This window comes from Varroa jacobsoni, unplaced genomic scaffold (assembly GCF_002532875.2).
Source record: "Varroa jacobsoni isolate VJ856 unplaced genomic scaffold, vjacob_1.0 scaffold_1076, whole genome shotgun sequence".
NCBI lineage: Eukaryota > Metazoa > Arthropoda > Arachnida > Mesostigmata > Varroidae > Varroa > Varroa jacobsoni.
The window spans coordinates 399,281-423,291 of NW_019213978.1; the positions used below are offsets into that span (position 1 = coordinate 399,281).

A 24,011-nucleotide genomic window follows, 5' to 3' on the forward strand; every position below is an offset into this window, starting at 1 on the left:
AATTTCGTGACAAAGCTGGCACACGACGTGCTGAGTAACGAGACTCCCGTAACCGATTTGAGGGGAACACTGTCAGAGAAAGAATCTACACTGGGATAGGGAGGTTGATACTGGTAAGATTCATTTCTTCGTTAAATAGGCCAATACTTTCGGGAAGGGTAATTGGAGCTAAAGTCCACTATTATTTTAAGCTTAAACCTCTTAGCGCCAATACTCTCAGCTAAAAACCTAACCCCTAGTAGTTGGAAGCCCAGCAGCTACATCCGATCAAGATGTTTATGACGGTCTAAGACACTCTGTAAGATCTGCAAAATAAATTAGCAGCTCACGATAGCCCTAATCGAAGTTCATATTAAAGTCATTAAAAAAAAAAAAAAAAAAAAAAAACACTGGAAAATCGCTAAAAGAAAACATCTCGAAGAATTGCGGAAGTTCAATTCGCGATCAACGGACGCACATACAGCAATGTCAAATTATTTTCTTTACTCGAAATCGTTTTGTCAAATGTATCAGACAAGTACGGCAAAGCCGGAAATCGCTGAGTTGAGCCCCGTTGTGTCACAGAGCATATTGTAGGAGCGCTGCGATTAGTTGATCCCTGTACGCCTCACTTAAATTTTTTCGGACAAGATCACGAACATCATGATTAAGGCAATTGTAAGGACAAGACCTAGTCATCGCATCAATTTGGCTTTTACTGTCCATGGTCCACAAGGTGTGCGCGAGCGAACTGACGTAAGCTAGTATCGGTAAGGAAATGTGAAATAAAGGTAACGAATGGTATTCTGTTTTACAAGAGTCTTCTCGTCATAAATAACGTCGAAAACCTCGAATGAGATTTAACAAAAATCGGAATTTTTAGTACGAGCTTACTCAAAAGGGGCAGTGACGAAAATAGTCACAAAGTCTCACCAGTTAAAGATGCTGAAATCAGCAGATCTGACTCTACACGTATTCAGTGAAAGCGCTGCAAACAGAGTCAGGTGTGAATTCATTACTTGCATATTTTTGCCCCTCGAACGTCAATCAATTGGTTAGCTGCGCAGAAAGTCTAGACGGCTAAACATGTAGATAAATAGAAACGGGTGCTTTGCAAAGTGTAACACAGGAATCGATTCCTGGTATGATTTCCCATTATCTTCAAGCTACGGAAATGGACATCGAGGGCAAAAAAAAAACAGAGAAATCGATTTTGGCCGTAACTAGCCTGTAGGAAGTCAATATCAGTGCAAGGCCGGAACGCCGGTGGAAGATCGCTAGGGCTTCTAGATCCAGCGACGAAACTTTCAATCAGTGATGCTTTGTTGAAGTGCTCGTAAAAATGGCCCATAAAAAAAGAAATTGCTATTTGTTTTCATAAAGCTTTCCATTATATTCTCTAATCGAAATTATGTGCACTGAAGTAGCTGAATAGGAGACTCGGAACAATGTTAAAATCTAGCATCTTGCACAAATTAGCAGAGTGTATGTATTATTTCGAAATAAACAAGACATGTGCTATTCAGTACCGAATAATTGTGTGTCTGATATTGTGTCACACTGTGTGTGTGTGTGTGTGTGTGAAAAAACGTTAATATGAAATTTTGTCTATACTAAGAATGCCTTCGCTATGAAAGTAGAGGTTTTTGTCAGGAAGCGTTAAATACGCATGCTGCTATGTCTATATGACGACACCCTTAATGGACAGAACTGTCCAATGGAAGCTAAGGCGAACATGAGTTTGAAAATGTAGTAGAGAGTACGGGAGTGGACGAAAACGACCCAGTGTTTAAAAGCCAATCTAATAATAGCCCTATATATTGAAAGACGTCCTGTCTGCCGAGAGCAAAGGCAATATCAAAGTGCTTTAGATCGATGTCGGCGTTGGGATCCTAGGTAGAAATAACACGTGCTTTTCCAAAAGACAGTATTTAAACCAAAATAATGTTAAGCTGACTGTTCATTAATGGGCAACCTGAGAAATGATGTGAAGATCCAGGTCTTCATAGCATGTGGACACAACAAGGGAGCAGGTTAGCGTTAACTATCCAAGATACTATAGTTATATTTATCAACAATACGGGTAGTTTTCGACGCGAGATGGCTCTTGGCCTTGTCGTTGGTATCGAGTGACAAACTGATGCTCATTGAACACATTTAAATTGTCCAATATCCGCTTTATAAATCCATAGCCAGTTTGTATAGGACGAATTACTGCTTACTAGGGTGGCATTAATTTGGTGAATATTGCGCAACCTCAGCAACAGCGAAAAATTCTCGTTTGCCATTCGATGTTTCTTAAGATCACGTCCTTTCTTTTTGCTGCTGCGCGATTTTCGGGCGATAATAAAAACGAATGTATACGCTACTGTAAAGTGCTACTTTTGATCAAAAATGTCGTAAGCACCGCGCGGTGTTCCCATCATACACGTACACACATACGTGGCTTACGTCTCCACCAGCGGTACGTACGATCTATGAAAGCTGGTATAATTGTAGTACGGTAACTGGCCGCGGGTGCCACGCGCACAACAGACAGCCCCCTTCTGTCAAGGTCCGGGTCTGCTCAGTTTAATACTTAATCTCGGTCTCAAAGGTGATGATTCGACGATCCGACAGTCTACGATTGCCGCAGTTTCTCTGTTGCTGCTGCTGCTAATATGTTCCCTGTGAATGATGCTATAACCTTTTTCGTCCTCTTCAGCCACAGAGGAACATTAGCGCGGTCACTGGAACACCGATGATGTCATTGATGACCATAATGAAATTTCGGAAGTGTGAGCGTCACGCCCGTCTGGAATGTTGCACGCGGAGAACATCTGCTTACCAAAGATGAAAACGAAGGAAAGATCCGAGACCATCGTAGTCTTTACTACTTTCGATCAGATCAGAGTGGAATGATGCAAGAAGATAGCCAATACAAACTGAAATCCCGTCGCGGCAAAGTGAGGGCGTATATGCATGCCTTACCTGGTAAATACTTGGAAAATGGGCAAATAGATAGCGCTTAGTACTATAGGACACGCTGACAGAAGAAAACTACGGGCAGGTGACATTCTTAAATAGAAGCGGCACCGACTCGAAGAACAGCAGTCAGCATTTGCCAAGCCAAACATCATCCTCGGACCACATAGTGTAGATGTAAAGTATCAGATCTGTACCTCGTGCTATTATTACCGCCAACTCCAGATACAGTAATAGGCCGCATTGACAGATAAAAATATTACTCGGTAATTGTAGCGTCATTCAAGAATTTCAAATATGCCCTTGCTTCTAGGGCTGTACCTATCCAAAGCGGAGAAGGCATTCCAATCTATGGCAAATATGTGACGATACGAAAGAATATGATTTCCTGTGGAAGGGGGCTGCAGAGTCTCAGTGCCAACAAGCAGAAACTACGCTAGCGAAAGACAAAAGGAAGACACTAGAAGACAATCGAACTGCTGATCTCATCAGTCATGCAAAATAGTTTACACTGTATAGTTGATCTTTTTTTTTCTGTAAAGTCAAGCAAGTTTAGAAAACATTTCGAGATTTCCTTTTCCAAAAAAAGAAAAAAGTAAACATTCATTACCAATATTCGTTCAGTATGATAAGCAGCTAGAGTCGGCAAGGAAAATTAGCGCGCGAACATTTGAACAGCAGCAGGACGAAATTTTCGTTTTGTTATATTAGCGTGTTAGAGGTATATTTTCAACGTGTTTATTTAGTTAATATGTGGCTATAGTGAGTAGTCTGCGTACTTTCATCACATGGAAATAGCTACACTGTCCAGACGAATAGGAAACAGTAGACGCGCAGTTTCGATAAACGTAAGTAAGCAATCTATTACCAATTTACTTTTCATTTTACCAATAGTTTACTCAATAGCTAATATTTGGATCGTTTAGTTCGATTCGATAGTCATATATCACCCCTTTGTTTTCATATTTTACCATTTTTGTCACGCTAAATGAAATCAATCTCTTCCCTAAAGGGTCAGTCAGTGAGTGAGCTGTCAGAAGTCTTCTTCCATTTAGCTTCACCGTTATACTTTGTCGACGCAGGTCAAAACGATGAAAACGACTGAATATATGCGTCTCTAGAAAGCTTTCACGCTGGAAATTGGGTCGGTCTTCCCTTGTTTAGAGCAAGGCAATGTTGACTGTTGTCGAAATTTTATAAATAATATCGTACCAATCAATGACGATAGATAGATTTATAAAATACCTTTTGTAGTGCAGTTTACTTCTAGGACATAAAATAGGCAATATAGTGTAATATAGCACACGCTAGCTTACCAAGCTCCGCTCATTCGCTCGATCGGTTGATTGATCTTCTCGCATCAACCAGTCAACACCACAGCCAGTTACATAGCCATCACATCGATCATACTCCAGTAATGTCTATGAAATAGAAAACAGTGGGACGTCGAAGCCGCGTTTCTTCAACATCACACGCAGCGCGCATAACTGTTCATTCACTAACGGCTTTTGCTACTATTACTACAACTATATTGGTCCCAGCGTTTGGTACGACATCATGACTGGGCCTCCCATCACGGTGCCTCTACAACGTTACTGCTACGCTGAAGATCTGTATCTGACGAAATTTTGTTGCGGCTCGCTGGTTAGGGTCGCCTCGGCGTCAGCGGCCTGACGTTCGCCAGCCGGCTCATGTATGCTTATCCGTCTGAGTTTATTAGTATCTGTTTATGTGTGTGCTTGTATCTATATTAAGTGACCTTGGCATTGTACCACTTTTTCACGTATTAAACGCGAAAGCAGCAGGCCGGCAGTCCACTGCAGCTGCAATTGCTAATAGCTGACGGGGAACAAGCCGGGAACAGCTATATGGTTTGCTGCGCGAACCAATTGCCCGTAATGGAACTGCGCGCGTCAACGAGCAATAGCCTGATTCCCTGAGCCACCTCCCGCCACCATCGCACTGCCTTCTTCGTGCGCTAAGTACTACTTAATATACCCTGGATGAGCCGCTGAATGGGTCGCTAAGCTGAGCGAGAATTTGATCTCAATGCGTTCCGTCTGATGGTGCGTAAGCTGTGATTTAAGCGGCATGTTACTGCCTGTTTCAAGGGAGGCTCATGTCAGAGTCCTGATTGGCTGTTTCGCCAGTGGACGCAAAGTCCGTAGAACAAATATACGGGATGGTGGATTCACGCCCGACTTCAGCGATTTCCGGCTAACTGCTGTAGCCAGTATGTTGTATCATTGTATTATTCTATCCCCGAACAGCATCAACACGATGGCAACTTTAATGACACATGCCTGGTCCCGATATCGAGGAGCTGACATAACAGTCTATAGGCACGCAGCCTGGGTGTCAACAGGTGATAACGTGGGGTTGTCGATATTGCTGTTGTTGTCTGTAACTTTGTTTGCTTACCGCACAGACCCACCGTTCGCGCATGTTCTACCACGGCTGGCGTATTACAAAACTAGCGTGCGTTCGTATTGCTGGTACACTGTTGTGTGAACATACAGAGGTAAATACAAACGCCATTGATATTGGCAGCAGGTAAATTGTCATGACTTGAAGACGGAGAAGAGGATCTGGAAAGGCGGCCAAACTGTATTAAGAGGCTGTCACCAGGGAGACACACGGGCCATCTATTAGCGGAGGAAGGTTATCATCACCATTTTATCTAGTCCATACGCAGGAAATTGAAGAAGATCCTGGCCCTAAGAAAATGGATAGAAACTCTGTGTTATTTATGCGCACGCCATGCATCCAGCGGTACGTCGATGGGTTAACCGTGCGGGTTACGGACGTAATGCTGTGTAGTTTATTGGCGGTTTTGAACCTCAGATACTTACGACTTTGTCGCGCAAAAACAATACGTGTTATATTAATATTGTATTATACAAAACTATTTTACGTTCCTGTTAATGAGCTCTCAATATTTATTGCTATCAAGTGCCAAGAGGAAATCCAAAAAGACGAAGTATGAAACTGGATACATCACTCATCGAATATTACATAGAATTAGCTAAACAACATAAATTTCTGTATGACCCTATGTAATCAACCACAGTTTTTAAATAAAACATAAAATTAAATAAAAATCAACCGCCTTCTGAGTTCCGAGACACTCGGAATACATGTAGGAATGAGTAGAATTTTTTTTATTACATATGCAACGCCCAGAGATAAGGAACAACGTATGGGCCTCATTCCCAGACAGACCTAACGTCAATTCACAGAGTGCCTTTTATATATATATATATATATATATATATATATATAACACTGTCCTTTTTTGGGAATCCAAGGACAACTACGGAGCCGTTCGATAAAATTGAATCAACAGCGGTTGTTTTTTGACCCGGTTAAAGTCGAATCAACGAAACATAAACCTCGCTTCTAATACCAAACAGCACAACGGTAGACAACAGTCACGTTCTATGGGTCAGATCCATGCTATATTCATTGGCTTATCCTGAAAGCCTCCTTTTTATAGATCTATTCTTCCCCGGTCTGCTCCTGAGTTGTTTCTTTGCCTTCGCAGTGTGTCTGCTGTAGCGTCAATTCTATTTTTAATTATCGAATGAGCTATCGTATTGCAATAGCAAATGCTGACTTTGCCCCAATTTCACACAGGGGCAACACACAGAACATAGTTCCTACTATACATGTGATTGCATCCAAGGGTGTAAGCCACTATAACGCCAGTAGCTTTGCTAACGGCTTGCCGTCGCTGCGGTCCCTGCAACGTTTGCCTTTCTTCTGCTGCTGCCGTTGGAAATACTTTCAATGGTCATGTCTTTTTGGTTAAAAATAACACCTATACATATATATTCGGTAGCGGTAGCAAAGGTTTTTAGCTCGAGTTTTATTTAGGGCTCTCTATTGATCTTTTCCAATATGTAACGGAGGTAAACAGACAAACGTTTGCGATGTGAATCAACTTCTAGCTAATTATGACAACAACACCGTTATCATTATAAAGATTGAAAGATTGACCTTTGATCATCCATTTTGCTATATATAGAACTAACGAGCAAAGTTGGGCCACGACTCTTTGATTTGTAAGGATTATGCAGCCGTCACGCCAGCAGCTTCAATCTGCTGATAGATTTACTTAAGTCAAAGATTTAAACTTAGATATTCCAAATCAAGATGTGATTATATAATAGGCTATTCGTATTACCACACTCGCGTCCCAGGTCACTTCCGTATGTTTCTATTTTCGTTTTCTATTTAAATTTTGCATCAAGGTGTGTGGCATGCTAAGCGACTCCGGCAATTTCGTGGCACGCAGACAATCGTGGACGATACGAGTTGCCGGCATTGTTCCGTGGAAAAAATGAAAGAAACGAGCATACAATATATCGTAGATAACTATTGTCGCCAGTACTACTTAGAATGGCTTTGCTCACTCTTTAAATATGAATTCTTTAAGTAAGTTAGTTTACAGGCAGGCTTACCCGCTAGCGTGGTAACGACCTGCACCAATAATAAACAATCATTGCAAAAAATACCGAAAACCTATGCACTGTTCAAGTTGGCGTTGCATTCGTCGAGCGGATTTACCTGTATGGTGAAGCCATCATCATCTCTGCGTGACATAATATCTATGCATGGCGTTTTTCCAGGATGCCACAAAGAACTAGAAACTGGATAGTAAGTGAATTTTATCATGCCTTCCTGCACGGTCAGCCGCAAAGCAGAAGCAGTGTGTCCCTTGGAACCACTTACCTGCTCAACTTGTTAATATGCACTGAGTTTACACGCAGTTTTATTCTCGTAGTTCCTTTTCCATGTACGTTCTTGTTACTTTCCTCAATAATGATAACTTTCCCATGCAGAAACCAAGGTCGGCGCCTTTCCTTTTAGAGCTCTCTGAATAGAAGGGGAAAACCATACCTGCCTCGATTACTGAGCGTCGGTACCAGCTTGTTCCTACAACCGTAAGCCTTAGCAAACTCGCCTCGCGCCTTTCCCCAGAACAGCGAGAAGCACAACTAACTATATCGTTCTGTTATATTTTTTGTGCGCACCCACATTATCCGCCGGATAGGTCGGCCCTCGTTGACCTGTCATCACTTACGACATCGAAGCTAACCGTTATACCTGTACTGAAATTTTTTACCGTCTCTCTTTCGATCTTCTGGTACCTCTCTGATCCTAGTCACAAAGCACGACTCTCATCGTCAATGCGACTTGCTCAAGGTTAATCTTGTAGCCGTTCGATCGCCGTCCTGCCAAACTCTTAACGCTAATCATGAATTGCACCCCCTACATTCTTTCTTTCTGATAGTTTTTTTTTTACTAAAACTTCTATCAATTTTTGAAAAAACTTTTTTTTCACTAAGTTGTGTCCATTTATCGATTTTCACGTCGCCCTTCTGACTATCTTTTGTAACAGGAACAGCGACTGAGTGGGCAACAACAAAATTATCGCCATCGTCCTACGACGCCTATGTTCTGCCCCAGTCTGTTAACAAACTACTTATTTAACGTAAGGATCGTTTTCCGACCGTCGATATAAGTGGCTTCAGTTGCCCCTTTCTTAGAAACTCCAAGAGATATGGATTGCTATTTATTCAAAACCTCTCATTCAAACAAGCCTAACGCGTGCATCCATTAGTTTGTCTAATTTGAGTTTCCACAGGGCCATTAACGTCAATTGTTACCTAACGCATCGTGACGCGTAGGATCACAAAAGTCGGTCGTTCAGTCGTCGACAGCGTGAAGTTATCGTTACCATTACGTGATAGAACGAACTAGGTAGGGAACTTAGGTAGGCGCTATTTTCTAATATATAGTGAAAGCTATATGATTTACTTCTTCTGATATAGTATAGGGTTTGAGATAGCAGCTTGATATTGATATATTTTAGTTGTCGCTTGATTATTTTTATATTAATGAGTATATTAATTTTTTCTTTAGTATAAGAAGCATGTTTAATTTTCTATTAAATTTTTTAAATATTTTCTTTTATAATTGTTATTGTTACTATAATTTCTGTAGTTTAGTTATTTTTACCTCTAATTATTAATTTGAGAATGTGTGAATATATGAAAAATCAATATTTTTTGTGTGTATATTTGAGAGATTTTATATGTAGGCATCATAAACCAAGCTGGGTGTCAAACTAACCCGAAACGACTTGCGGACACGCGCAGCTTGTATTGCATACCTCACTTTGGGTAGCCCTTCGTACAGAATCGGTATCTGAGTGGCTTAAATTCAAGCCTTGATTGATACTACAGTGACCAGCTGGACAGCAGGCAATAATATTCCTTCCATCCACCTTCCCAAACGGCCAAATAATCTTTAAACAGCAGTGCTTAACAAAAAAAACTCTTCCAAAGGACACTTTGCCAGAAACTAACGACACTTGCGATAGGTCCACATGAATCGTTACGTGCGCCCTTTTACGTATACTTCTTGGTGGCGTCATATTGAATTGCATAAACAACAAATTAGTGTTCCGTCTTCACTCTGTTGTCTTCATGTTGAGCTTCGTTTTTTGCGATGCCCTCGATACGACAATACATGGACATACTATTTATAATATAGTAGATTTGTGGTAAATATCAAACAAGCAATAAAACTATCATTATTGTAACAGTATTTGGCAACTTGAGATAGTTATCTTGTTGAATAAACAGGAAACGCTAACAAATACCAATTTTTAACCGCGACAGATAATGGACACGACGTCATCGAGACGATTCCGCTTTTAAGCCGAACACTACCAACAATTGCCTCTAACGGTTTGATCAAATGGACATAATCTGAATCTCGAAGATAAAAAAAAAGTGCACGCATTCGATCTTGCCGGCCGCACAGATACTATTATTTTTCTTCATTCAGTAGCAATCTCAATAGCACTAATAAACTCCACGTGTTCTTCTGATATTCTATACATGCATCGTCATGTTTACTGCACTATATTTAGAGATAAATAGGGTACACTATAGGGATACATGATAAAACTGGCTCTGAACGGGACCGCAGATACAGCCGCTATTGATATTATCAATGGTGGTCTAGTAGCTCTGATCCGATATATAGCGACGGCGAAAACGCAAGTCGTAATAGGCCCTAGTGTTATCATTTGCAATTATCGCAGAACAAACTACTGAAGGAGGTAATTGCCAGTGGGCCAGATTCAGATCATAGTTGGTGAGCTTTTATTTACTGTCCTTAACTTATGTATTTTCGCCTTGCCACGACTTCGAGCCCTTAAGGCCACCGGGCGATACCAGTATCGTACCTTGATAGAATAAAGCGTAGCGGAACTGATGTGAACGTAGCCAGTGTGCCATGGTTGCAAACAGTCATTTTGGTGACAATTTCCGTGACGATCTAAGAGCACTGCCGTCTGTTCCGTAATTTTGTACCAGTAGAAAATGAAACTCAATTCAACGACTTGGACGACGACGACGACAGCTAAAACCGGATACGCGACCGAAAGTATTTTGCGGTAGATATCCGCTTTGAGTGTTCTCTATGGTCGCCATTAACGATAACAGTAATAAATCTGATAATTGTCAAGTGCGGTGGTCAGCTTGATTACAGCCCGCCAACACCCTTCGATTGACAAGACTCGATTTGTTATGATGGTTATTAGTACTTTTACGAGTCGTACCATTATTGGTGTGATAACTTAACCGATAAAGGGCAGGTTTAATTAAGTTATATGGAATAATTAACCTGTGATCATTACTCCTGCACTAATGCAACTGGTTAAATAAAATGCGCACTAATCAGAAGGCAATTTGTCTAACAGATAATGACGCAGAACGCGGATCCGAGGAAGAGTAGTTTACTGAATGTGTCTCATATCTGATCAAGGCATCTACTTGACTCAATCGAATTTGTCCGATATTCGGTTTAATAGACTTCCACACCGATTCCCAAGAACCTCCGTCCACATCTGGAAATCTAATCTACGAGTATATATACTTTATCTGGAAGTCTAGGCTTTGTTTGATTATAGAGCTAATCTACGCTGAGTTATGAACGTGTTTGCCCAACTCTATCGTCGTACAACAGAGCGTTACATGTCTCGTGCACGCTGTTAATACAGAATAACTTCTATGTGCCAAGCCACGTCGCCTGGCACGAATGCATTATTATTAATGGCGCACGGCAAACGTTCCTTTACGTAACTTAGCGCACACTAGTAAGTAGTTTGGCCATTACTAGCTACTGCAAGTTGCAACATACAAGCGTGATCGAAATGAAGCAATGATATCGTGTTCGCTTAATGAAAAAAAAAAGTGAATCTAGGGGGCAAACAGTGGTCTAGGTGCGAAACTGGGCGTTGACATGGTTTACATTGTGCTAGCTGAGCCCAGTCGCCCAAGTACTAAACTAAGGCAGTACCGCCATGCGTAAAATGCACGTTTTTATGATAAAACTAGCTGCGTCAGGCCAATTCATGTCCTTATGCTCCGCATATAATTATGTCGATAAATGCTACACAAAGATGTCAACGACAAAAATGGGGGCGGAGAATCAGGGTTCCGATCATCGACGTCTTCTCAACATCCGGACGCTGCTATTGCGTTCGGGCTATATTTCGTGTATAAAAAGCATTTCTCTCAGCTTTTTCCCGTGATACGTCTATTCACCAACGTGCTAGACCGTCAAAATCATATTTGTGTACTTCTACCAGCCTAACTATATGAGGAAATTGTTAAAAAAAAACAGAGTGATTTCAGTTGGGCTAGTTCCCCTATATACGTTTCGTTAAGGTGTTTTTATTGACGCTGTGACCACTTACGATTACAAAGCGCGCGCAAATGTTTGATAAATTAACTGAATTATCTATTTTGTAATTTCGAGAAATTGTCTTAGAGCTTTCGGCGCCGATGTTTCGTCGGTACCCGGATGATCACCTAGATGAATTGACTTTGCAGCCCAAGATCTTCTTTTGTCAAGTACGTATTCCTGCTCCCACTTTTATACGAATAAGATTTAAACTACTAATCTAGATGTTTCGTTAAATCAAATAGTTTTATTTATCTTCTCAGAAGCCTTTGGTCCTTTTAGGCAGGTGCCTAAAAAGATGTAAAGTCTATTGCATTGTTTTGAATTTTATATTTATTGGTCACTTCGCGAGCGCTGTTTGGTCCAACATCACTTCGTTTCAGCCTTGTGATTCGTTACGTCATGTCCACCAACACGTCGCGATGAATATCATGTATGTATTACCTGTTACTGGGATACATCTGCGTGATATAAAAACTCACATGTATGAACAATTTCTATTACGTTTGTTGGCAGGTGCCCACTTAACAGCGAAATCGTGTTTGCAAATTCAAACACTTTTACAGCCGCAGTCCGTCGATCTTAACAAACCAGGCAGCAAGAAGCAGTAAAGGACGATAATATCATCAGCACAAACACCGAAGAACAGAATGGATAACAAAAAAAAAAAAGAAGAAAGCATTTAGAGACAATGTATTTCATACGTTCTTCACGTAAACGCCACTAAAAAAAGCGAAAATAACCATTGATTTACACAGGTACCCCATGCATACTTGTAGGAACAGTAACAGCAGTAGTAGTAGTAACAACGGTAAAAACAACAAAACTTACCTCCAAACAGCAGCCAACGAAATCGAACCGTTGGTTAGCACTGAACTATATAGAAAAAAGGCAAATGATGTAAAGATATGGCTTTTATTCGTGCCTCTATCCGTTCGAATGCCCGCCCGGTTGCTTCTTCCCTATTTTGCTGTCCGGACGCGTTCGAATTGACATCAGGGACTGACCGCCTAAGTTTCACTTACAAGTTACGCTGCAATAACAGGTTCGGCTCGTTTTGACGCTGCTGAACCTTGTTGCCCGGTGGAGTGCTAGTTGCCAGTTTGCTGGCGCTATTACGAGCTGCCCGTCCACTTCGACTGATTGAGGTAAGGGCGACAAGTCCCACTTTGTCGTCGAAAACGACCAAGATGCCAGCCCAGGTTGCAACCGCACACAGACGCAAGGCGTCATCGTGCTTGAATGCGAAAAGAAATCATCGACGGTGCCCGTGATGACAATGGCTGCACCGTGCTCTTCCTGTCACTGCTGTGGGAGCTACAACTAACAGACGGCAAAAGGTCGCTCGTGAAACGGTCATCCCATCGTGTATGGATCTCCCGTAAAGTCGTTGCTTGCGGCGGTGGGGCCCGGGCCGGTTGAATATGAAAGCTGTTTGGGACGCTAGGCATGTCTCGCCTATTCAACGGCACTTTTCTTGATTTCAGACAGTGATTTGTTGCGTGTTTGGTGCTCGTAGTTATCGAATGACAACTGATCTTTTTGGCGGTATTTGATTATGCCGATGGTGGCGGAGCAACAGTAGTTGTAGAGAGCAGATCATTCGAGCAGACGAAATGACGGCGCACCTCTATGACGCTCGCAGCAGGGCGATTATAAATGAGTGAACAAAGAAACCGTTCGGGCAAACAAACGGAAGGGTGAGGAGGCCGCTGGCGTAAAACGAATCGAGCGCAACGTATTCGATATGCAAATATATTGCCACGTGAATCAATGTGTAGTTGCCCCCCCCCCCCCCCGCCCCTGTAACGGTATGGCGTTGAGCCGTTATTTGGGGGGTAATCAACAATAATAGCCACGTCTAGAACCTGACTGTGATTGGACGATATTAAGAAAGGATGTTTAACCCTTGACATGTAGAGTAGTAACACGGCGGTAGTGCTAGTCACTGGCTGAAATTAAGTTTTGTTCTACATAAGTAAGTCGAGGTGTAGTTACGGTAGAGTAGAACGACACCCCAAACGGGTGCTTAAAGAAAGCCATTGTTGAACTTCTGGATGGTAGTCCAGTAATAATAATAATATTATATTGTACATGAACATAGTTCCATTGAATTAATTCTCACAGACTACTCGTCAAAGTGTGAAATAATAGTGGATAATGCTTGTTTCGTCGCTTTGCTCAACTCTTCTGACTCTTCAGAAGCAAGTTCAACCGGTCTATGCAAGGTGGAGCAAAAATAGACTTGTAATGGAAAAGATTGAGGTATACAGTTAGGAACATATTAAGGTGATAGTTCCGACAATAGTAGCCTGATAGTTGAAGTGGTGTCCGTATCAACTAGCAACCTACGTTCCTTCATAATAAATAGGAAGCTTCCGTTTCCCACTCTCAAAGACCTACATCTTTTCCAGCTGGGAGCCTATTCTTATCCGATTCTGTATGTGCAGTCTTAATAGCCAAGTAGTATGAAGCATATAGTGTGTGTGGAAACTCGCTGAAGAAGGATATCTTCCTGTTTCTGCCGTTTAGGGCCTAGGAGCGGCTGAGCCTATTGTGAATTGAAGGGCAATTCGAGAATGGCGACTATGAGGGTGTACAATGGATGATAACCGCACTTCCGATGCGTGATTTAAAGGAAAAGGTATAAGAATATGTACGATTCAAGCGGTGTAGCCCTTCTCGTAAATCTAGCGGGGCGTACGCAGAATGGAACAGAACGTATTTTTTATGTGAGCGACATAGAGATAAAGGGTCTAGCCGGACTGGAAAGTGCAGAAAAAACATCCACTACTAAGCCGAGCTAATTGCTGGAACAGATAGACTCCTTGTCCAAATATTGTTTATTACATGATAATATAGTTAATTCCAAATTTATTCTCAACGAGATCATTTTCCGCTCGACGGCTGTATTTTTGCCCGAGAAATCGGATCAAATTTAATACTATACGATCAAAAAATCAACTACAAACATGTCACCTAACAAAAAATAAAGAAAAAATTATTTTCTAGCTGCTTTCACTAGGCAGCAAACGGTTCGCCATATAGATATAATTGTCAAATATGTAACTCGATACAAATAGATAACGTAAAACAGTATTTTACCCCGAAGTCCACTCAATGGACCGACGTAATTCGAAGTATATGTTGGTGTTTTTTTTTTTTTTTTATTTCTAACAAATCTATGTTCGAGCTACGATTTGAATTTTTCATATTGTTTTTAAGGCAATAAAATGTGTACTTGACGTTTTTCTCAGGCAGCGAACAAATTATTAAATGGGGGAAGCAAGAGATCTTGACCCGCCTTACTGTTTCAGTAAGTACTAATCCTGTTCGGTCTTTTACAGTAGTTTTGGTCATCTATGAGTAGCTGGCATAAAAATTCTGTATATCATTTTTGATGTTTCCAGCAGCAACTCTTTTAACTAGCTAGTTTCACACACCGACCCACCTATATGGACGCGTTCAGTTTTTTACGACCCTCTACAAAGGCTACTGAAATCAAACGCGCGTACAGGTTGCCTATCCATAGCGATAATATGACGTCGTCGTCGGATGAATCTATGCCGGTTCGGAGATCAGCATTGACAAGACAGCCGCTCTAGTTTTCTTTTACGTAAAAACTATTTACCCCATTGATTTGTATCGAATTTGGCCCAATGTTTGGGTTAAGGATCAGTCGACTGAGCAGAAAGAACAGCCGGGTTAAGGATCAGTCGACTGAGCAGAAAAAACAGCCGTTGCTGCAACCAGCGATTTCTTACCTCTAACGATGCAATAGAAAGCAAACTATTAGCGCAAATCCAAAATCCTCATCACATTGCCAACGGTAGATGCGTGCCATAGTAAAATGCGTCCCATAGTCTAGAATGCTCACTTACGTTTCTTTAATAATCTTTATCCATATTGTTTTGAAGAGTAGACAAATTAAGCTATCTAAAAATAGCTAAGTTACATGAATTACTTTAGCCTATAGCACTGACATGAAGCGCGGATTTACAACGGCGCTGTACGGACAGCGACATGGCAAGCTCAAATCGGAGAGTCCTTTGTCGCGGCATCGATATAATTCTACTGCAGAAACAATAAATCTTCATAGAAGGTCATCAGTAGAATTAAGTTCTGCTTATAGCGTAGCAAGGGTCACCCAGGCCTTTCTTTCTACGCCCAGGTCGAATTAACTATAAGGTCTATTTTGTCATTTTACACCAGAAAAGGATTTATATGATTACCTTTATGCGTAAGCATTCAGATTGATCGTCCTAAATGACAGGGACAGTAAGCTGCTACTAGTTTATCAAGAGAAAATATTTAAGCATTCATATTCTGATAAGGATTCGTAGTGTTAGCCTAAAGGCAGTTCGCAGTGCAGGAAGGACAGAAAATCCGCAACAGACATTGACGCTACGAGCAGCAGCTGTCAACAATGGGGTCTCGTGGGGGCCATCCGTTTGTGAAGAGAGACGCTCATCTTTCGCTTTTTTGTTCAGCCTTTTCATTTGATCGTGTTTTTTTGGTTGTTACGCTGGCAGTGTTGCTATTGAAACATAAACCCCTATAGAACTTACGTGTCGCGTTACGACAAATGTCACTACAGTATCTCATATTTGCCATAACGAACAACCTCATTTCTAGGTGTTTTTGCAAATGACGTTTAAAGACGAAGGTCGACTCAGCCATCTATGCCAAGGATTCGCTAAGCTCTGCCTTGTTATGCTTCATTGTATTGCCTATGGCCACGAATTGGCAAGTGAAAGGCAGATAGGTACATTACATCGAGCAAAAAAACAACCCCCGTTCCCCACTATTTACCCGTCTATGCGTAATTATTAACACCTGTGTTCAAGCGTTAGGTCGTCGAACGCCCGATCTTCCGGACCAGTTGTGTAAATAAAAACAAAATTATTTTTAAAAAACTCAAGTTTAATCTGTCATAAAATACAAGTGCACACGAGGGGCATTTGCTCTCGGTACTTGTCCTGCCTTAATATTTTTGGCTTCCAGGTTTAGCAGAAAGATCAATTTTAAACCGAACGACTAATGTGATTAAGCTTAAGTTTTATGGCAATAGAAAGAATTGACGGGAAGCGGAGGTTTAAAGGGAAAATAATCTTTGTTTTATACCTCGGTGCCACTCTCAATAGAGGCGCACACAGGGCCTATCACTGTACTTTTCTTAGGACAACTGTGCATAATCAACGCATTCGGCCAGAGCTGTGGCTTTGTTTATTCTCGTCACAATATCTTAATTTATTTATAACCTTTTGTATGTAAATAAATACACACGGCTTTTTCTATTCGTTGTTCATGAAATACAATAGATTTTGTTCAAAACATTGCTAAAATTTTACCACTGTCCCTTTGTCTTTCTATTAACAGCAGCCGACGAAAATTTTCACGGAATAGTTTAACACAAATGGGATCTATATAGACGCACAATACGCGATTTATGTCCTGTAATATCTTCAGCATGGAAGATCCGCTGCCAAATGGACCGCGAACGTTGGTCCGCTTCCGCCTCTTATCTTCAACGTATTAATTGATTCTATTGTCCAATAGAGGGTTCTGTGCTACCGTCCAATTTATTTACAGGAACTCAACGTTTCGCAACGCGCGCTGGACTAAGTGTCATCTCATCCGTGTTGACCGTAAACGTTTCTAGAAAACCTTGGCATGAACATAAAGTATTCTGTAGAACATGCCGAGCGGTGTCACCTACAACATGAAGTTCAAGTCGAGTAGAATTATAATCCATCTGAGAAGCGAGCAAGTTTCTACCTATATTCGTAATATCTTTTCATTTTTGTATACGCTTCGCCCTTGTAAAATAGAATAGATAAAGCTACTACCATCGCGAAGGGCTTGCCCTCTTTCTGACTTTGTCGATTCGGGGCATTGCAAGAGGGGGCATATGAATGCGACTATGAATATGCAACAGAAACAACTCCAGAGACAGAAAAACGTCCTGTGAAAATTGTAACAGCTCACAGGTTAATCTTGCGGTGTATACACGTAATTTAATGCTAAAGGTACAACGTATGAAGCCGTACTGAGCAATAATCGTCAAATTCGATATCGGGGCAGTGTTGTTTTAATGAGCATTGAACAAAAATAAAAGGTGCTAAAAGCAGCACTTTACTTATTTCAGTAACTGTCCTCTGCAGAGTCGGATCTCTGGTGGTCCAATAACAGGGAAACTTTGATTGAAATCTTCCAATAATGATTACGTATGACTCGATATATCGATGTACAGGATTGTCAAAAGCTTGTATTAGTAGCCGGTAATGATCGTGCAACTGATTAGCTCGTTATTGTTTTGTTATAGAAGAGGAGACGAGCCGTACTTTCCTTGCAAATAGCAGAAACAGTTGTTAGGATAACCGGTCTTAACACAATTCAATGTGACTCGGAATTGCTTCGAATAACGCTACTACCATAATTTGCACTTTTCGATTGCTTTAGCACCCTGTGTTGATGTTATAGATACCTACCGTAGCGAGCGTCGTCGGCGAGCAACGTCTTCTAGGAAACGCAATGCACAAACGGCATAAATTAGTCGTGCCATGCGAAGAATAATGAGTACCTTTTGAACTCGGCCAGCCGTCGGAGACAACAACTACTGTTACGCATGAATTCTGTTCTAGTTATTTACTCTGCTGATGCGGGAACGTTCCGAGATGTTTGGCTATTGCACGTATCGTTGTTGATATATCAGCTGATATATCTAACGAAATACATACGTCAGTAGTAAATATAGCTGCCTATTGTACACGTTAGCGGATAGGTCTAATTTAGTTGTATGCAATTTTCCAGGACGGTAGGTGCCAGTGTATGGCGAACGGTACGTAATTCTAACGGCTAAAGATGGCTTTTTCTTGTTGCTGGCTCTGAGCTTCAACGTAAGGTTGACAGTCAATTATGTCTGCCATGGCAAATCTAAGATTATTCGTAATAGTTACTCAATTACCTGCTTCTAATAACGCATATAGTTATCGATCCTGCGGATCGTTTACAGATCACCAGCTGATCGCTCAAGCGTGCCCCTATACAGTACATTAATTGATCAACGTTGCTAGGTCTGAGATCGAAAGACATCGATTCTGCCGATACTCGTATCGATAGCGGATGGTTTTTCTATCGTAAATTGCTAAGTAGCTATTAAGTGCTCTTGCATTTTTTCCAGCGATAGAGATATCCCCAAAAAAGCCGGATATCTGACTGTATCACGCAATAGAAAAGAAAGAAAGACTTAATAATCTGCAATATCTGGCACAGGCGTCAAGTTCTAAGGGTTCATATATATATACATCATATATATCGCGCGTTCTATAGGGACACACCTATCTACAGTTACTGTAATATGCTGTTGGAATACCATAGCGTTTCGATGTCTACATGAATAGCTGTTACGGTTATTCAAATGGTTCTATTGATTTATACCGGAATACTCTGAAGTACGCTTGGAAACAGCATTAGGTTGTGTCTCTCCAACACTCCTAACGCTTTCAATCCGTAGAGTGGCATAGCATTTTTCGGTCTATATTTAACCTCGATGCGGCCATCATCGCAGAAAACCAGCAAGTCCTTTGAAAACACAAAGAGCAATAAATTGATCGAGAAAATGTTTGTCGCTGATAATTAAAGCATCAATCACATCACGAATTACGCTAGCCCGCCTCTTTCGATCCTGCCTGATAACTTGTCCTGTTACCCTCAGCAGTACCACAAACTTGTAGTCTTGAAAGACAGTCTTGATGATATTTTCTAGATCGCGATCGCGATCGCTCAGGGAGGCGCTGTGTCGATATAACTCAAACGAGCCTGCGCAGAAGGCCACAGGCAAAATGACACACTTCAAGTTGGTCCTGTTATTTGGAAGCTGTTTGAAATGGCCTTTGAACATCTTTAATATAACAAGCCTCATTTGCGCCGATGGGGGCATAGAGCACCTTGACATATCCCCTTTGAACTATGGATCAGACAGAAAAACTTTTGCTTACTTTATCAGTCTTGTCTGTTGTACTGTGTCGTATACAGATTTTGAATCAGCGACCCGTGCCATTCTCGTTCAGAGACTAACTTTTAGAATCCGGCATATTGTACTGAAATTTCCCTCCCTTCCCCACATATACCCTCTAATAGATGTCCATAACGGAAAATGGCCAGCAATAGGATATTTATCCTAGTAACATGTCCAAAAAAAGATTCTTTATCACTAAGCAAAATCGGACCATTATCCGTATGGCCCGTAGTCTAACGTATAACGTACAAATAGATTACTTCAAATTTCTATTTCCAGAAAATGGGAAACACTGCAACAATTTCACACATTGCCAGTTGCAGACATATCGGCATCGTTAAGTGATAATTAAGTGGAAATCAATTACGACAAAACCAGGTAAGCGATAGCAGAAAAACACTTCATAACAAACTATTATTGTAAACAAGAATAAAAAAAAATAACATCGTCGCTCTATTTTCGTAGAAGTTTTTTGATCATGTATGGTTAGGTAAAGCGTCTTCTAAGGTATTCGTATTAATACCAATTTTTCTATTTAACATATGTTCAAGCTGATTATTTTGGCGATGTAGCATTCATGACAACTGAAGAATCCCCAAATGATATAATTTAAAGCCAGAGACAATATAATGTCGTTCTAAAATCAACGATGGTTTTTTTATGCTTAGGTGTAATGACCCAGCTTTCACGTCTATCGGACCAAATCTTGTAGAAGAATTATTCATGGTATAATTATCAGCCCCAAAGGTTTCTTTGATAATTCGCTTACCCGGAATAGATCGTCAGTCAGATTAGTGGTCGTATCATTATTTTGCCATCTTTAAGGGAGTTAGTTAAAGTGGTCTAAGTGGCTAATAGTCATTTTACCCAGTGTGTCGTCATCGTAATCGTGGAGATGAAGTAAAAAACCTCGGTAGCTTCAAATCGGCCTAATTTGCATCGGCAAATTAGGGTTGTGACTACGAAGGAAGAAGTGGGTTTATGACTACAAACGAGCTGCTTGGACTATTACTGAGCCGTTAGATTATGATTTTGGAGAAATCTCGGACACGTTCAACAAAAACCACCTTGGCTACACCTACTGGGTGGAATGGGGGAAATTTTTGACGAAGACTCCGAGGATTTGTTTGAAGATGGGTGACAGCAAAGGATAGGATGAGTTACTTGCGTTGAGCAAAGACAGCTCGTAGTGAATCGACTTTCAAGAAGAAAAAAACTTCAGTAAGCAACTTGTTTACAAGGGATCCAGCAGAGAAGTAACTTTTTCGTCTGTGGCAGATTTTTGTTCGGAATTTAGTCAACTCGTTTTTTCCGTTGTATCTTCGTAGAAAACGTTCTAGACTCGAATGTACTCATTCATCATACCCATAAAGAATGCTACCCCAGAAGATGCTCGATTACTGCAGTCGTGAGGCGCCTACAGGCGGGCGCTATTGAAAACGTTACCAAATGCTTACAACATCAATTCATACTGCTAGTATAGAACTACTAGAGAGAGGCCTGCGGGAAGCTAGTTTATATTTATTTTATGACCTTCTGTTTGTGTTTTCTTACAAACGCTAATATCTTGAACTGACCCCTGAACACTTGCGGTAGCCAAACCCTGATAGTATCCACTGTGCGCGCTGACGGACTTCTTTGCTCAAATCATTTACGATAGGAAAATTTGTTCTGTTATTCTGTCTTAGACTTTACGATTAGACCGAGCTTTTGTGCCTCATGATGAATGTCTACCGATATCATTTAATCGTTTTGTGGACAATTTGCCTTTGAATATGTAAGATTTGATGAGATGAGGAAACTGAATTAAATTTCCTTCTATAGAAAAAATAGGACCTTACTTTCTATTCAAATTTTTATTTTGCCTTACACACATCAGGTGTTCTTCGCAGTGCCATTCATCAAAATGATCTGCAGGTGACAACGTTCGCTTTAGCAGGAAGGTCATCAAAGTGAGCCTTGGCCAATAGAACTAATTGATAATGTGGTTCCGGCATTATTCTGGATACAGGCTTTCAACGCCGATCGCAATTTTATGATGGGGGGGGGGGGGAGTAAGCATGCTTATGGCGGCCCTCCGTATTGTCATCCTACGTGGTTCTAGAAAGCTGAAAAAGATGGATTGTTATGAGCATTGATTCTGTACTAGAAGATTCACTGGCCTGATACGCGTACATTACTTCGTCCTTTTACTCTGCTGTAGATGGACTCCCGAATGATAGAAACACGGATCTTGTGTGTGCATCTACAATGAGAAACTGGGACACGAGGTGTTGGTAAATTTAGTTTACCAACCCATGATCGTCTCTTCTATTCGTAAACTGCTAAGCATTCATCTATAGATACAACACGGCTCCTCGGTGTTCACCCCCTTAACTCAAGGTGACTGCCCCTGCCCTAAGGAGGTGCTGGACTCGCGATGCTTCAAAACTAACTAACGACTGAACATGCATATCCGGCCAGGCCCGTCGTAACAGAGAGTAATCACTTGCTCGCTCTAGCGTCGCCATTATTATTGTGCCTATAAAACAGGAACTTATAAATTGATCATATGAAATTACCATCTACGGGGAAATCTATCAGATTTTCGTATCATCAAATCAAAACGACGTGGATTTTTATCTATTTTTATTGAGGTCGTAATTTTGACAATTGTAAATTCGCAATGTCATCGTCTTCGATATAGAACCAGTGTTGGACCAGAAAATGTTTGCGTGTCTTCTTTATCTAATTCTTGGTCATACTATCCAAATATGGTAAAGCTACAGCTGTCCAAATAGGTAATAATAAGGCGCGGGTTCGATTCTATCGAATTATGTTCTTTATCAAACCCCGTTTACCATAGCAAATAATATTTGATTACGATAAAAACAATGGGCTTTGTCATACATATTTTGGCCATCGCTTTACGGCCATCCTGCGTATCACGCCATTCCGAACGAAACACGATTTTGACGTCGTTTGGTAGCCTTACAATCTAATTTCGTGTCGTCCATGATTGGCTGAACCGCATCCAAAGCAATCGATTTTCGAGACGCTATTTTTGCACGGCGTTTTTTGCTCCAATAGATATTTGCTCGAGCAATTGTTTTCGCCAGGAGTAGCAACTAACGAAATCTTGTTTTAGACATTTTTGATCTTTTTGCCTGTATTAGGACAGTGTTGTGTCTCCTACATTTCCTATTGTATATATACATCACAGCGCGTGCAGTGCTTCGAACATTTACAGCTCGACGGAAAGAGTCGTGCGCGATTTTGCTTCAATTGGCAAATTCGTATTTGCAATTACAGTAGACAGCTAAAGTAGGAATGAATCGGGAATGAGTACATCACCTGCGTCCAGCTATCCCGCCCGCTGAATCTGGGCACCAAATCGCCCCTGTTGCATAAACACGGTAGCACGTACATCTTTTTTTTCCAGCGGACTACTAACTCTTGGTTTGGATCGTTTTTTCGCGTAGGCAGTTTTCGACTGGTGCTGCTTCCACCCGTCCGTCTTCGCTCAGCTCAGCCAGTTGATCGTTAGCCAACGCCGGGGCTCAATCTGTGTAGGCCAAATCCAGTTGCCACCCTTTGGTGTCATCCTATTCGCCTTGCCAGTTGTTGAAGCTGTTGGTCATGTTATTGTTGGCGTTGTCTACGGTTGGCGAGCGATTTTTCCTTCGTTTACCGACCACTTGCCAGGTACGGGCTTTATATGCAGGTGCTAGACGCTTCTGGTCACTTGCCTAACTTGCTTGCGCTTTTGCTTCTCTCTGTTGCTCAACTGTTTGACTGTTCTATGGCTCGACGATCGGTTAAACTGTCTACTAGCATTATGTCGATTGGATGCACGGGTCCCTTCAATCGCCCTCCCGCCCGCTTTTCGGTTTTCCGTCGAGGGAGCAACCGGCCAAAGAGGCAGTGTCGGTACCTGCTGATGTAGTAGACCGCAGAAGCACCAACGGCAGCATCAATAGTAGCAATAGCAGAAGCGCGACAGATGAAACGGTGACTGCTGGTGGGATGCTGAAGCTACAGTGAGGGGCTTCCGGCGAGAACTTTATCCGTCGTCGTCGTCGTCGTCGTTGTTGCGGCGGGAGCCAATTTGCCCCCTTTCGCTGTTGTTTTTGCGGTCGGATTTTGATTTATTCTCATTCTCGTGATAGTACTAGGCACTCTCCTTCTCGTCCCTGAAAAGAAAAAAAGTCGCTCAGGCAGAGCTTATTATACGATAACGTGTCTTCGATCCGCATGGTTTCTACGAATATTGCCTTCGTCGTCGTCGTCGTCGTCGTCGTCGTCG

The 24,011-nt window shown here is 41.5% G+C and overlaps 1 protein-coding gene and 3 long non-coding RNA genes across 5 annotated transcripts in view; 1 reads left to right on the forward strand and 3 right to left on the reverse strand.

Annotated features, from left to right (window-relative positions):
- LOC111266348 (prestin) overlaps positions 1-24,011 on the reverse strand; it is a 105,962-nt gene that overhangs the window by 62,288 nt on the left and 19,663 nt on the right. The window lies entirely within an intron of this gene.
- On the reverse strand, positions 11,694-13,342 carry LOC147752696 (uncharacterized). Its single transcript, XR_015313401.1, has 2 exons — positions 12,538-13,342; positions 11,694-12,287 (listed from the first exon to the last, which is right to left on the reverse strand). It is a non-coding gene; the product is annotated as an uncharacterized LOC147752696 (long non-coding RNA).
- LOC147752697 (uncharacterized) lies at positions 16,899-18,340 on the reverse strand. The gene is made up of 2 exons (XR_015313396.1): positions 18,198-18,340; positions 16,899-17,421 (listed from the first exon to the last, which is right to left on the reverse strand). It is a non-coding gene; the product is annotated as an uncharacterized LOC147752697 (long non-coding RNA).
- Positions 18,447-24,011, forward strand: part of LOC111266352 (uncharacterized) — a 14,128-nt gene continuing 8,563 nt past the window's right edge. The window contains exons 1-3 of one of the 2 annotated variants that reach the window (XR_002684047.2): positions 18,447-18,547; positions 20,006-20,104; positions 20,395-24,005. This is a non-coding gene — a long non-coding RNA (uncharacterized LOC111266352). Of the gene's footprint in view, positions 18,548-20,005; positions 20,105-20,394; positions 24,006-24,011 lie in introns of those variants that run through there. The other variant, XR_002684046.2, reaches the window with a different exon arrangement.